Raw genomic sequence first — 13,697 nt, forward strand, 5'->3', positions numbered from 1 at the left:
GCCGTACCAACCCAGAACCCCGCTCATCGACCGAGCCATACAATCAACTCACCGAGAGTCAATTACCCGTGACGCACTCCTGCAGTTTCCCGGAATAGGAATCACCTCTCGACTAACCATAACCAACACGCTTCTTAGATTATACCAGAACACCCGCAATACACATTTATAACCTATATACTACATTCGTGACTCAAACAACCTATGTCACACCTACCACAACTAGTTCGAAAAGAACCTGTAATACCCTTAATTTTAAAAAGGATATTCCTGGTATTTAATGGTATTTAATTTATTATTTAAGTGCATTTTATTTGATTATGTATCATTATTTTTTTTATTAGGTGCTTAATTATTTCTTTTGTGGTGATTTAATTTATTTAAATGATATTTATTTTTAGTTATTTGATTGGAATTACTTGTTAGTGTTTTAATTATTTAATTGGTATTAATGGTTTAAGTGTAATTGGTTTAATTATTCTATGTGTGTCTTATTTTATGTGTGTCTTATTTGGTTTAATTGGGTTTACTAATTATTATTTTGTTCAATTAGATTATTTGTTAAGTATTTAATGGTGAATAGGGTAATTAGGTAAATACATCTAATTAGGGTTTTAATTACAGAATAAATTAGGGTTTTATATTATAGCCGTCGTAGGTTTCTACGTTAATTGGATGGGCCGGTTAGGATTGTGAGTTGGACTTAAATGAACCTAGGGTTTAGGAAAACTCTATAAGTATAAGGTAGACGTCTGTGTAGGGTTTTTTTAAACAAAGCACACGTTTTGTGGAAGTGGAGAAGGAAAAACACAGTTTTTCACATTCTGCCAAGGTTTGATCAAAGCTCCTATCCCGCTTCGTCCGTGGTCCGATCGAGCTGAATTTTGGAGGAGAGGTTCAAGACTCAGTGACGCACAATCTGAACGGTGAAGATCAGACTTTGACCTCGGGAACAGTGATTCGTACTAGTGAACAGTATCTGGGTCGCACAGGTTTTTTCCATTCTGCCCAGATTTCATCAAACGTCCGATTCCGCTTCGTCCGTGGTCCGATCAAGCTGAATTTTGGAAGAGAGGTTCACGACTCAGTGACACACAATCTGAACGGTGGAGATCAGAGTTTGACCTCGGGAACAGTGATTCGTACTCGTGAACAGTAACTGGGTTGCATAGGTTTTTTCCATTCTGTCCAGATTTCATCAAACATCCGATCCGGCTTCGTCCGTGGTCCGATCGAGCTGAATTTTGGAGGAGAGGTTCATGACTCAGTAACGCACAATCTGAACGGTGAAGATCATAGTTTGACCTTGGGAACAGTGTTTTGTACCTGTGAACAGTAACCGGGTTTTGGAACTCGCCGGGATTTTTTTAAGAAGACGACGTTGAAACTTTGAACAAAAGTTTCTGAGGCAAGATTCTATCCTTACTCTTTCCCTTAGGCTTCATACTCTTTGCACTCTTAAATGATTCCATGATTAATGAAGATTAAACCAAATTAAAATGATATCTGTTTTGCTATAAAACTGGTAGTTATAGTAGTGTTGTATGCTTGTTCAACCTAGACTAAGCATGTTTGTGGATGCATTGTGGTTCTGTGGTTCACGTTTTTCCTTACCACTGCTAGTATAAATTATTGGAAGGATGGGTCTAGGTGATAGCTATCTTAACTTCTGTAATAGCAACTGTTGGAACTTAAATACTAGGAGGATTTGAGTTTAACACTAGATCGGTTTTGTGGAACACTATAATTTGAGCATGTCTACATACATACTGTGAATATTGTTTTGATGCTTACATTATCACAGTTAGTATCAACTGTGGAGGTTAGGATTTTGTGATACATACCCTACATATCTGTATGTCATTTGTAAGGTGTTAAATGGAAGTTTTAATTAATTCTGTCTTTATATCAGACTAAAGGGAACAACTTAAATTGGGCATGTATATGTTGTTGTTGTGACCCTGTTTATCAATGCTTATTTTATCACTGCTAACATTGAATGTTGGATGTTGGAATTTAGTTGATATATACTTGATTTATTGGTATTATTGACTACTGAAGGATTGGAAAGTAGGCACCGGTATGGGACGGTGGCATACTAAGGATGTGTTTAGTTTTTAAATCAATACCATTACCCACCTATTTGGAATAAGAATGGGATTAACTAAAAGTTAAGTCCCGTGGATTTGTATTGTCATGGCAATTACTTGTTGAGCGGCAATACTAGGGATTTTGGATGGATTTTATATATGTACTGTTATGGTGCCTCGGTATGAGCTTGAGCCTCAGGACCGATGGCTAGGGAGCGTATATGCATCGGGATGTGTAGCTGGCTACGATGGTTGGAGGTGTACCCTGTTTAGGTATAGGTACATATGCCCACTTCGTGTGCGTTTTAGCATGTTACCTCTATTCAGGTTGAGACCGGCCTGTAGTCCAGTGAGAGTCCTTTAGTGTGACTATATATATATTTACGGACTATTAGCTATTGTTAAATTGTTTAGGATGTACATGCGTATCGGGCCTCTGTTTGGATTGTAGTAGTATAGAACTTGCGAGTAGGCCTGACCCATTTCTATTTTTCAGGTACACGACAGTTCCAGGTTTAGACGTGTTCGTGCTGAGCAGAGGTCTCTATTCACTCTTCCGACGATGTGGGGCTCTCTCTATAGTTTTATTTCTCGACGTTTATTACATTTGTTCTATCTTCCGTTTGGATGTTTAATAGGGGTCCACTAGAGATGGATTCCCAAGTTGTAAACTGATGGAGTTTTGGAGTTTGGGTTTGATGGATTTTAATAATTATAACATTTTGCGGATTCTATTTTTAGTTCTTTCCAGCTTTAATTTCATTTCTTAATTTATTTTGTATTCCGTGTTCATTATAAAATATTAATTGTTTGATATTCCCTCGGGTTTGGGCCTGGGCCTGATCAACCCGTGTCTCGGATTCGAGGGGTATCTCAGAACCTCTGCACCAAACTGTGACCCATGTCACAAACACTGACCTCCTAAGGTCATACCTTTCTCACAAAACCCTTACTCGCACACCTGACCCCCACGGTCACTAGAAACCCATGTACCAATGCATGAAACTCACACACAACATAGTCACCATGCCATGAAATACAACCTATTCTAAAGTCGTGCTCTAAGCACCGCACAAATGCAACAAGAAAATCAAAATGACTGCACACCAAATAGCTCAATCCACGAGCTAAAAGACCAAACCATTCGTTCGATAAGAACTGGCACCTAACAACCCTAGAGCAACTAAGCTCCTTGCCTACTCAGGTCAAAACTCACACAACCATCCCATGCTCGACTGCATAAACACATAAGAATATAGGTATATACACAAGACATACTTATATATGTATATATACACAATAACCGAAGTATAACCCTTGACACCACCGTTTCCTATCACAAAAGTTTAAACAATAAGACCATTAAATTATTATGTGAAATTAAGTATCCCTTCCATCCTTATCATCATTTCATATACGACACATTTGCACAATCCGTGCTCACAGCTTGCCATCTTATCACGTATAACATACTTTCAAATACATTCCCATTTCATTTTCATAGTTGGATCATATAATTACTTTACATGCATGGCCATGTAACACAAATTTTAGCATTTAAACACGTAAGCACTTACCAAATAGGCATGCCTCCAAAACTGTAAATATATAAATGAGTAGCAAGTAAGCATGCTTTATAAAACGGTTAGTACATAAACACAACCATGTAATCAACGCAGGTTAACCTTCTACACCTCTAAGCAAGCCACTACCCATCGTCCTTAGGTTTTCGAACATAAGGCTCTGATACCAAATTTGTAAAGACCCAAAAAATAATAATAAAGAAATAAATAAATAAAAATAAAAATTTTGGTATGACCTCTACAAAAAAGTCCCACTATGACCTGCTAAAATGCATGTAAAATGCAATGGTCTCACTTGACCTCAAAACTAAATCTATCATGTCCTAACGCACAATACAATAATATACAACATCCCCAAAATCAACACATACATACAAAATTTCCCGTTCCGCCATCTCCTCCAAACAAGGAATTTATCTAATTATATTAAGTTACAGTCCATGAAATATATTTATTTACACAAACTCTACCATTACAATACTATACAAGTTACACTTAATTTTCTTTTATTATAAAAGGTACATGATCATGTTTCTATAAAAAAGGCAACAAAATAAGAGTTTTAGTCCAGTCTTAATTTGCGAAGGGTTGTCGCCCGCCCCTTCTTTCCCCAAACCTAAAAAATGTTAAAATAATGGGGTGAGCATAAGCTCAGTAGGAGGTGTTTAAGACACACCTCTTGTGACCCTGTGAATCCAAACAACGAATAGAAATAAAGGGAACAAGATCATGCTATACCGAGGAATAATACAATACAATTTCAAAGTTAAAAACAAATAATGTCATGCCATGAAATACAATGCCGTGCTATGTCGCTCCCCATTTCAAAATCACTTCCATTCATCACTTTTCAAACTGTTAGCGTAACCCGCCCCTCGGTACCCCCTTGGCGACACGAGAAAAGGATTGTGTGATACCCTTCGATTTTAGAGACAAGGGTGATCAAGTCCGAGTACATATTCGAGGGATACCAAATAATTAAGTATTTAAACAGGCAGGATTACAAAAAGAATTAAGAAATAAATAATAAAGACTGAAAAGAATTCTAAATAATAATCCTAAAAAATTGATATTGAAATAATCCTCCAACATAATCTATAAAATCCTCCAACATAGAACAACTCGGGAATCCATCGAGTGGACCCCTAATAAAAAAAATCCCAACTGAAAAATAATTGTACTAAAAAAGAAATCCAAAACTAAACATAAATAGCAGGCCTACGTAGTCCGAAGAATGAGTGACCGTCTTTGCTCAGCATGAACAAGCTCTAAGACTGGAACCGTCCAATACCTGAAAAATGATAGTGGGTCAGGCCCACGAACAAGTTCTACTTTAATTATAATCCAAACAGAGACCCGATACGCAAATACCTCATAGATGACTCAACAATAACTATCTAGTCCATAAATATATAGATATATCCACACTAAGGGGCTCTCACAGGACTACAAAGAGGGTCTCAACCTGAATAGAAGGAAACATGCAAAACGCACCTGAGGTGGGCATGAGTACCTAGACCTAACAGGGTATACCTCTACCATCATAACTAACTATGCATCCCAATGCATGTACACTCCCTAACCATAGATCCTGAGACTCAAGCTCAGATCGTGGTACCATAAATATATATTTAAAATCCATCCATATCCAAAATAGTTCCGCTCAACTATTCATTGCCTTGACATAATATACAAGTAGGATATAACATTATTGTTAATCCATTCCCTCATTCCAGAGTAGGTATGTGATACCCCCGGATTTCCGGATGCGGGTTGGCCAGGCCCACACCCGATTACCCGAGGATATCAAACCAATTAGTAATAAACGAACACAGAATACAATTAGGGAAACAGGAATAAATAAAAATTTGCTGAAAAGAAAACTAGAATGATAATCCAAATACTGAAACCTCATAATAAAATTAAATTAATAAAGAATTATTCTGATACATCTAAATTCTCAATTTCTAATACAACTCGGGAATCCATTTGGTGGACCCCTAAAAAACTCTAACACTGAAATCATCAACTAAAGAACTCCATTGCTAAATCATAAAGAAGCTCCTACGTCGTCGGAAGAATGAGAAGCTGTCTCTGCTCAACACGAACAAGATCTAAGACCTGGAACCATCCGTTACCTGAAAAATAACAGTGGGTCAGGCCCACGAACAAGTTCTATCCTAACTACAATCCAAACAGAGACCCGATACGCAGATACATTCTAAATGTCTCAACCATATCTATATAGTCCGTAATAGATAAATATTTATCCACACTACAGGACTCTCATTAAACTATGCTGAGGGTCTCAACCTGAATAGAAGGCAACATGCAATACGCACCTGAGTGGGCAAGACTACCTAAGCCTAACAGGGTATACCTCAACCAACATAGCTAGCTACGTATCCTACTGCATATACGCCCCCTAACCGTCGACTATGAGACTCAAGCTCAGATCGCGGTACCATAAATATATATACAAAGTACTGTCCTATCCATCCATAAGAAATCCAGTTAGTCATTCAGCTTGTGCAGCTTTTTTGACATAACGTAGATAAGAAGTGGTCCAGTTAGTCATTCTACTTGTGCAGCTTCTTTGACTAACCTACATCATTATGTATATAAGTTCCATCCAAATAACATGTTATAATTGTCAACTGTTCATCGTTCAGACATGACATATAATTAGGGTTTAAGTGTTTTATTTAATTCCCTATTCATTCTAGTACAGTAATATAAACAACCATCCAATATGTTGTTCAACTGTTTTAGTTGACAGGACATAAAACCATGTAGGATTTAACTGTTTTAGTTAATCCATTCCGTATGTATGAATGGGTAGGGATTAGCGTTTTGATCTAATCCGTCCCTCCGTATCCCACCGTCCCATACCGGTGTATACCATGCAAATGATCCGTAATGATGCAACATTTTGAGCAGTTCATCAAATAAAATCCTCATAATCCATATAGTTGATAATATAGAATTTAAACAGTTCATCGACTAACAATCCAGCATCCATCCATGTACTAACGAGACAAAGTTTAATAAATCATCAAGTTAAAATCCAGCATTCACCCAGTTAATTGACAGAAAATATATATGTATAATTCTTCAATTAATTCCAGTCCGACATCCAATTAGATTGACAGAACCCAAGTACTAGTTCCGTAATTTAAATCCACTAATCCAAATAATTGCAGTGTAATGCTTAATATTACAACAATTAAAACTCCAAGCTTAAGTCCGTGCATTACAGTACAGAATTAATATCTTCAACAAATAACATCCAAAGTATGCATAGATCAAACATGATATATAAATGATTCTAGCATGCAACCAAAATAAGATTTATGAATATATATATAATCCATTAAATCGCTAAAATTAAATTAGGCAATTAAACCCCTCCCATCCATTAACAGCCTGCACTGCTGTGTAACTACCTTTGATTAAATTCATGAGTATAAAGACACTAATTTATTAAAAGTGGCTCTAATATAGCATGATATAATGTTTGGAATCCCTGTTCCAACCCTTTTTAATTTCTAGACATCGATTGCACCATTAAGTCCTTCCGGTCCGCTAAGTCCATAAACTGCCACGACTTGCCCTAGATTTTCCTACCGTTTAAAACCTTAGCATGCTATACACCCTAGGGATTTAATATTCCATGGTTTAGTGTTTAAAACCATCACAGTAGACCAAACAATGCAGAAAAACCCAAATTCGAACCAAACAACGCACAAAACTACTTCTGTAAACAAATAGGATCACATAGCCTTCTCCAAAATAGTGGAGAAGGCTCAATCTGCTTAGAGCCGGCTCTCCCACAAGGGGGAGCCGGCTCTCCTTGCCTAGAGCCGGCTCTCTCCCCTTTGAGAGCCTTGACTTTGTTCCTTCTTCGTTTTTGACAATCTGCTCCATCTACGACCCTTTTCTACCCCTCTGTTGCTTCTTAAATCTGATCTTAAGAGTCCTAGAAACACCCAGTAGCTTTCTATGGGTTTGATTATACCAGTTGGACTCAATTACAGATGTTAAAAGTGCTACCGATTTAACTTGCTTAATGAACAACTTGAAACCAAGTTATGCACAAACCATTACAGAACATATTAAACACTTACAAATCATCAATAAAGCATATAATAAACATGTAAAGTTCAGTTAATAATCATTTTGACCCTAGAGACTATCTAGGTGCACAGAACACAGGCCATGGAAAGAGGAAGGAAAGAACTTGCCTTTACAGTTTTGGATTCAAAACTTTGTTGCCGTCGTTTTAAGTTTTTCCGGCGACCATGCCCATCGTCTAGAACTCCTTTGCTCTAGTTCTGATCTAAGAACAACTCCCTACCCTCCTCCTTGGTCCAGTTCACTCCGTTGGCCAAAACCTAGACTTCTCCCTTTATCTCTCTCTGTAATTCCCTCTGTAACTCTCTCTGTTTGACAACCATTATGCTCACGTCTCTAAAACCCTAAACCACTTGAATGCTTATATTTATAAGCTTATTACCGTAACCCTAGTCCATATCCAATTAGCGACTAAGCCCTAATTCCAATCCCAGTCGGCCCATAAAAGCAAAACCTCAGTTATCATCTACGGCACCTACATACGTGACTTCCAAAAGACTGTAAATAATTTACGTAATAAAAACACTTATTTAACTTAATTACCCAATTATAAAAAAAATAAAAATAAAAATTATAAAAACACTTAAGAACACACCATCACACAAGTTAAATCCACAAATCTAATAAATGCAACTAATTCAAATAATGACAATTAAGTTATTAAACACTAAGTCCATAAACACAATTAATGTAACTACTGAAAAACAAAGTCAAATTTAAACAAATTATTTAATTCAAATTAACAAAATAAAAAAAACAATTCATTTAAGTAAAACAAAATAAACCACTATTTAATAAACAATTTGACACATAGAAACAAATTTAAATTCCAATCTTATCCTTTTGAAAACTAGGGGTATTATAAGGTAGGACTTAGTATTTTGAACTAACCCGTCCCTAGTATGCCACCGTCCCATACCGGTGCATACAATTCACAAAATCCATGTAATTGACTGAACAGAATTAAATAGTTCATTAATTAAAATCCAGAATAAGAATAAGAAAAATCTGATATGTATATAATCATATTATGCATCCAATACCCGATTTAAAAATCATGAAAAATTTATTTAAATTGCTAAAAATATTAAGTAATTACATCCTCCATATCCATTAACAACATGCAAATTTGTTTAAAATTTCATATTGTGCAATTCATTAGCATATTGATTTAAATTATGCAGTATTGGGTTTTAATATATTAGGAAATATTATTCAGAATCCCCTTCATTAACCCAAAATAGTTTTGGACCCCAAAACATCCATTGTACGAAGCCATCCGTTGTCCGAAGCCATCCGTGGGCCGAGGCCATCCGTTGTCCGAAGCCATCAGTGGTCCGAAGCCATCTGTGGTCCGAGGCCATCTGTGGTCCGATGCCATTTATGGTCCGAAGCCATACATCCAAAGCCACACGTCCGACACCATCCGTCCAAAGCCATTTGTGGTCCGAAGCCATCTGTGATCCGAAGCCATCTTTGGTTCGAAGCCATCCCTGATCCGAAGCTCTGGTGACTTCCAATCATTCTGACCCTCTCTGTTAAGGCCTCTGACCGTCCTAACTAAGTCCCAAATAACCCCAGAAACTTATAACAATACAGTATGCATCATTAAAAGCAATTTCAAATACAAAAGATAACCCAATTGATAAGATAAAACAACTTCCAGCAACTACACATAATACAGTTAAAATTCCGAATCAATATGCATACAAGTTCAGTTTTAAAGTCTAAATTTAATCCTTGAGACTATCTAGGCATGCACAGAACACAGGTCAATGGGAAGGAGAAAGATATAGAACTTGCCTTTGAGATTTCGGATTAAAATCTCGTCGCCGTCTTCCTAGATTTTTCGGCGACTTCTGATTGTCGTCAAACCTCCCACTGTTCTAATTTTAACCCATAAGCAAACCCCGTTCTTTATTCCCTTGGCTCAGCCTTGAGCTTCGACCGAGTTCTCCCTTCTCTCTTCACGGTCTCTGTATATGAAAAATATATTACGTATATAATACAGCCCCCTTTTCCAGACCCTAATAACATATATATATATATATATATATATATATAGAGGCTTTACACAATTTAACCTAGTCCTATACGTATTCGAAGTCTGCTATCTTAAGAGAAAAGAAAACAAAATAGAAAAGGAAAGGAAACTAAAACATACTAAGCTACAAATAATACGACTAAAAAGAACTACCATAAATATACCTATATATATTCTATATAATATTATAACTATATATATATATATATATATATATATATATATATTTGACTTAGAGTTATTATTAATATTAATTACTAACGATAGTTAAAAAATATAATAACCCTATATACATATATACCCATATATATATGTATCACTATCCATGGGTAATTAGTTGTACCCATTTAACCTCCTATCCAAGTAGTCCATGCGACCCAAACGGTTGGTCCATTACTATTGTCCAAACCCAACTCCATTAAAATAAAAACAAAACTAAACATTTAATTTAAATATTTAATTAACAACTAACAGCCACATAAGCATATAATTTCAAATAAACAAATAACTCAATGTAAATAATATTTAATTAAAAATTAAACAAATGGACAAATAATCAAGTAATAAATTTAAAAATGCACAAAAACCATAAAAAAAAAATACCGAGACTATCATTTTAAAATTAGGGGTACTACATTCTTCCCCCCTAACAAAAGGAATTCCATCCTCGGAATTCGCTCTTACCTTCTTCCAATATTTTAGGAAACAGCGAGAGAATGATATCTTTCCGTTCCCAAGTAGACTCAACCTCATTATGATGACTCCACTGAACACGCAATAAAGGAATAACCTTATTATAAAGAATCTGGTCCCGACGGTCGACAATACGACACGATGGCTCCATATATGTTGCATCTGGCTGCAACTCAATCTCTCCAACATCAATATGCTGATACCGATCCTTATCTTGCAGAAATTTTCGCAACATGGAAACATGAAACACATTGTGCACATGCTGCAAATGATCCGGAAGGGCCAACCGATAAGCTACAGCTTCAACTCGATCCGTAATCATGAATAGACCGACAAACCGTGGTGACAACTTCCCTTTCTTCCCAAAGCGCATTAATCTTTTCATAGAAGACACTTTGAGTAGAACCTGATCCCCAACCTGAAACTCCAATACATGAGTACGACGATCGACATAGCTCTTCTGCCTTCACTGAGCAGTGCGCATGCGATCCCGAAGAAGAGCAATCTTCTCCGAAGTACCCTTAATGAACTCAGGACCCAAAAATCTACTCTCTCCAACCTCCATCCAACAAATAGGAGATCGACATGGTCGGCCGTACAATGCCTCAAACGGTGCCATACCAATAGTCTTCTGAAAGCTATTATTATACGCAAACTCCACAAGTGATAGATAATCCTCCCAGTGGCCCTTAAAGTCAAGGACACGTGAACGACGCATATCCTCCATGATCTGATTAACCCTCTCGATCTGTCCATCAGTCTGAGGATGATAAGCAGTACTAAGATACAACTCTGTACCCAAAGCCTGCTGAAAACTCTTCCAGAATCATAACACAAAGCTCGAATCCCTGTCCAATATAATAGATAATAGAATGCCATGTAACTTCCCAATCACTGTAATGTTAAATCTCGCCAACTGCTCCGAAGTGAAGTCAGTGCGAATAGGCAAGAAATGAGCTGATTTAGTCAACCTATCAACGATAACCCAAATGGAATTGTGATCCTTGAATGAATTAGGCAATCCATCCACAAAATCCATAAAAATGCTCTCCCACTTCTACTCTGGTATTGGTAGTGGCTATAGAGCTCCTGACGGCCTCATATGATCAATCTTGACCATGTACTACACTGAGAGATAAAAATAGCAATGTCTTTCTTCATACCTACCCACCAAAATTGCCGCTTTATATCCTGATACATTTTGTCTCCTCCTGGATGAACAAAAAACTCAGAATGATAAGTCTCAGTCATCACATCCTTCCTCAACTCGTCAGCAGAAGGTACTAATAAACAACCTCTGTATCTTAAACCTCTATCAGTCCCAACATTGTAAAATGGAACTTCCCCAAAAGCTATCTCTGCAACTCTGTTAATGTATTGTTGATCCGTGAGTTGCGCCTTTAAGACCTTGTGAATGATAGAAGGTGTAACTACCATGCAAGCCATAAAAGCATCAGACATCAACCGTCTTCAAAGCATCCCACTCAGTGGTAAATAAAGCAAAAAGACTCGCATAGGGTCGACGATTAAGTGCATCTGCCACCACATTCGCTTTCCTTGGATGGTATTGTATAGAAAAATGATAGTCTTTCACAAACTCTAACCTTCTGCGTTATCTCATATTCAGCTCCCGCTGAGTGAATAAATATTACAGACTCTTGTAATAGCTAAATAATCTGAAAGATTAGCCCAAAAGATAATGCCTCCAAATGCGTAAAGCAAAGAATACAGCTGCCAACTCCAAATCATGTGTTAGATAATTAAGCTCATGAGGCTTAAGCTTACGAGATCCATTTGAAATTGGTCGTTCCTCCTGCATCAAAACACACCCAAGATCTTGCAAAGAAGCATCTGTGTAGACAAGATACTCTATCCCGCTCTGTGGAATAGACAAAATCGGTTCAGAAGTCAACTTACTCTTTAGCTCATTAAAAGCTTTCTGACAGTGTTCATCCTATACAAATTGTACCCCCTTTTTAGTTAAGTGAGTGAGTGGTCCTACTATCTTTGAAAACCCCTGAATGAACCTTTGATAATATCTTACCAATCCGAGGAAACTCCGAATCTCTGTAGGTGAAGTAGGCTGTCCCCACTCTACCACTGCTGAAACCTTGGCCGGATCCACCGCTATCCCTTTTTCTGACACTACATGACCCAGAAACTTCACTTATTGCTGCCAAAATTCACACTTATCGAATTTGGTATATAACTGGTGTTCACGAAGCATCTGCAGTACTGTACGAAGATATCTAGCATGATCGTCCTCTGACTTAGAATAAATCAAAATATCATCAATGAAAACGATGACAAATTGATCTAAGTAAGCCTTGAAGACTCTGTTCATTAAATCCATGAAGACTGCTGGTGTGTTAGTCAATCCGAAAGGCATGACACGAAACTCATAAGAACCATATCTGGTGAGAAACACTGTCCTAGGAACATCTTGCTCCTTAACCCAAAGTTGATGATATCTAGAACGCAGATTAATTTTAGAGAAGTATGTAGCTCCCTTCAACTGATCAAAAAGATCATCAATCCTGGGCAAAGGGTATTTGTTCTGAATAGTAACCTTATTTAACTCCCTATAATCTACACACAAGCGAAGTGAACCATCCTTCTTCTTTACAAACAAAACTAGTGTTCCCCAAGGTGAAGTGCTCCTGCGAATAAAACCCTGACTGAGCAATTACTGAATTTGATCCCTCAGCTCTCGCATCTCCACTGGTGCTGTCCTGTATGGTACTCTAGCAATAGGCGTAACACCTGGAGCTAAGTCAATCACAAAGTCTATCTCTCGACTAGGTGCCAACCCTAGAATCTCTTGAAAAAATATCTGAAAATTCCTGTACAATTGGTGTACTATCCAATGATACAGTAATCTCTTCCTCCGTTTCCTCCTCCATATAGAACAAATACGTGCTAGTAACCCCGTTAGAATGTGGAATAGCGACAACATACATACCCTGACTAAATATGGTGTATACCATAAACTTATTATAACAATTAACTTAGGCATGGTAGTGAGATAACCAATCCATCCCAAGTATCCTATCATAAGTGTGCATGTCCAGGATCAATAGATTGGCTAGAAATCTAAGTCTACCAATATCTAGTGTCATAGGTCCATCACTCTCATATAAACTGGCAGTATCG

This window comes from Cornus florida, unplaced genomic scaffold (genome assembly GCF_030987335.1).
Source record: "Cornus florida cultivar Cherokee Brave unplaced genomic scaffold, ASM3098733v1 CherokeeBrave_3.0.0_Hap2_Chr10, whole genome shotgun sequence".
Taxonomy (NCBI): Eukaryota; Viridiplantae; Streptophyta; class Magnoliopsida; order Cornales; family Cornaceae; genus Cornus; species Cornus florida.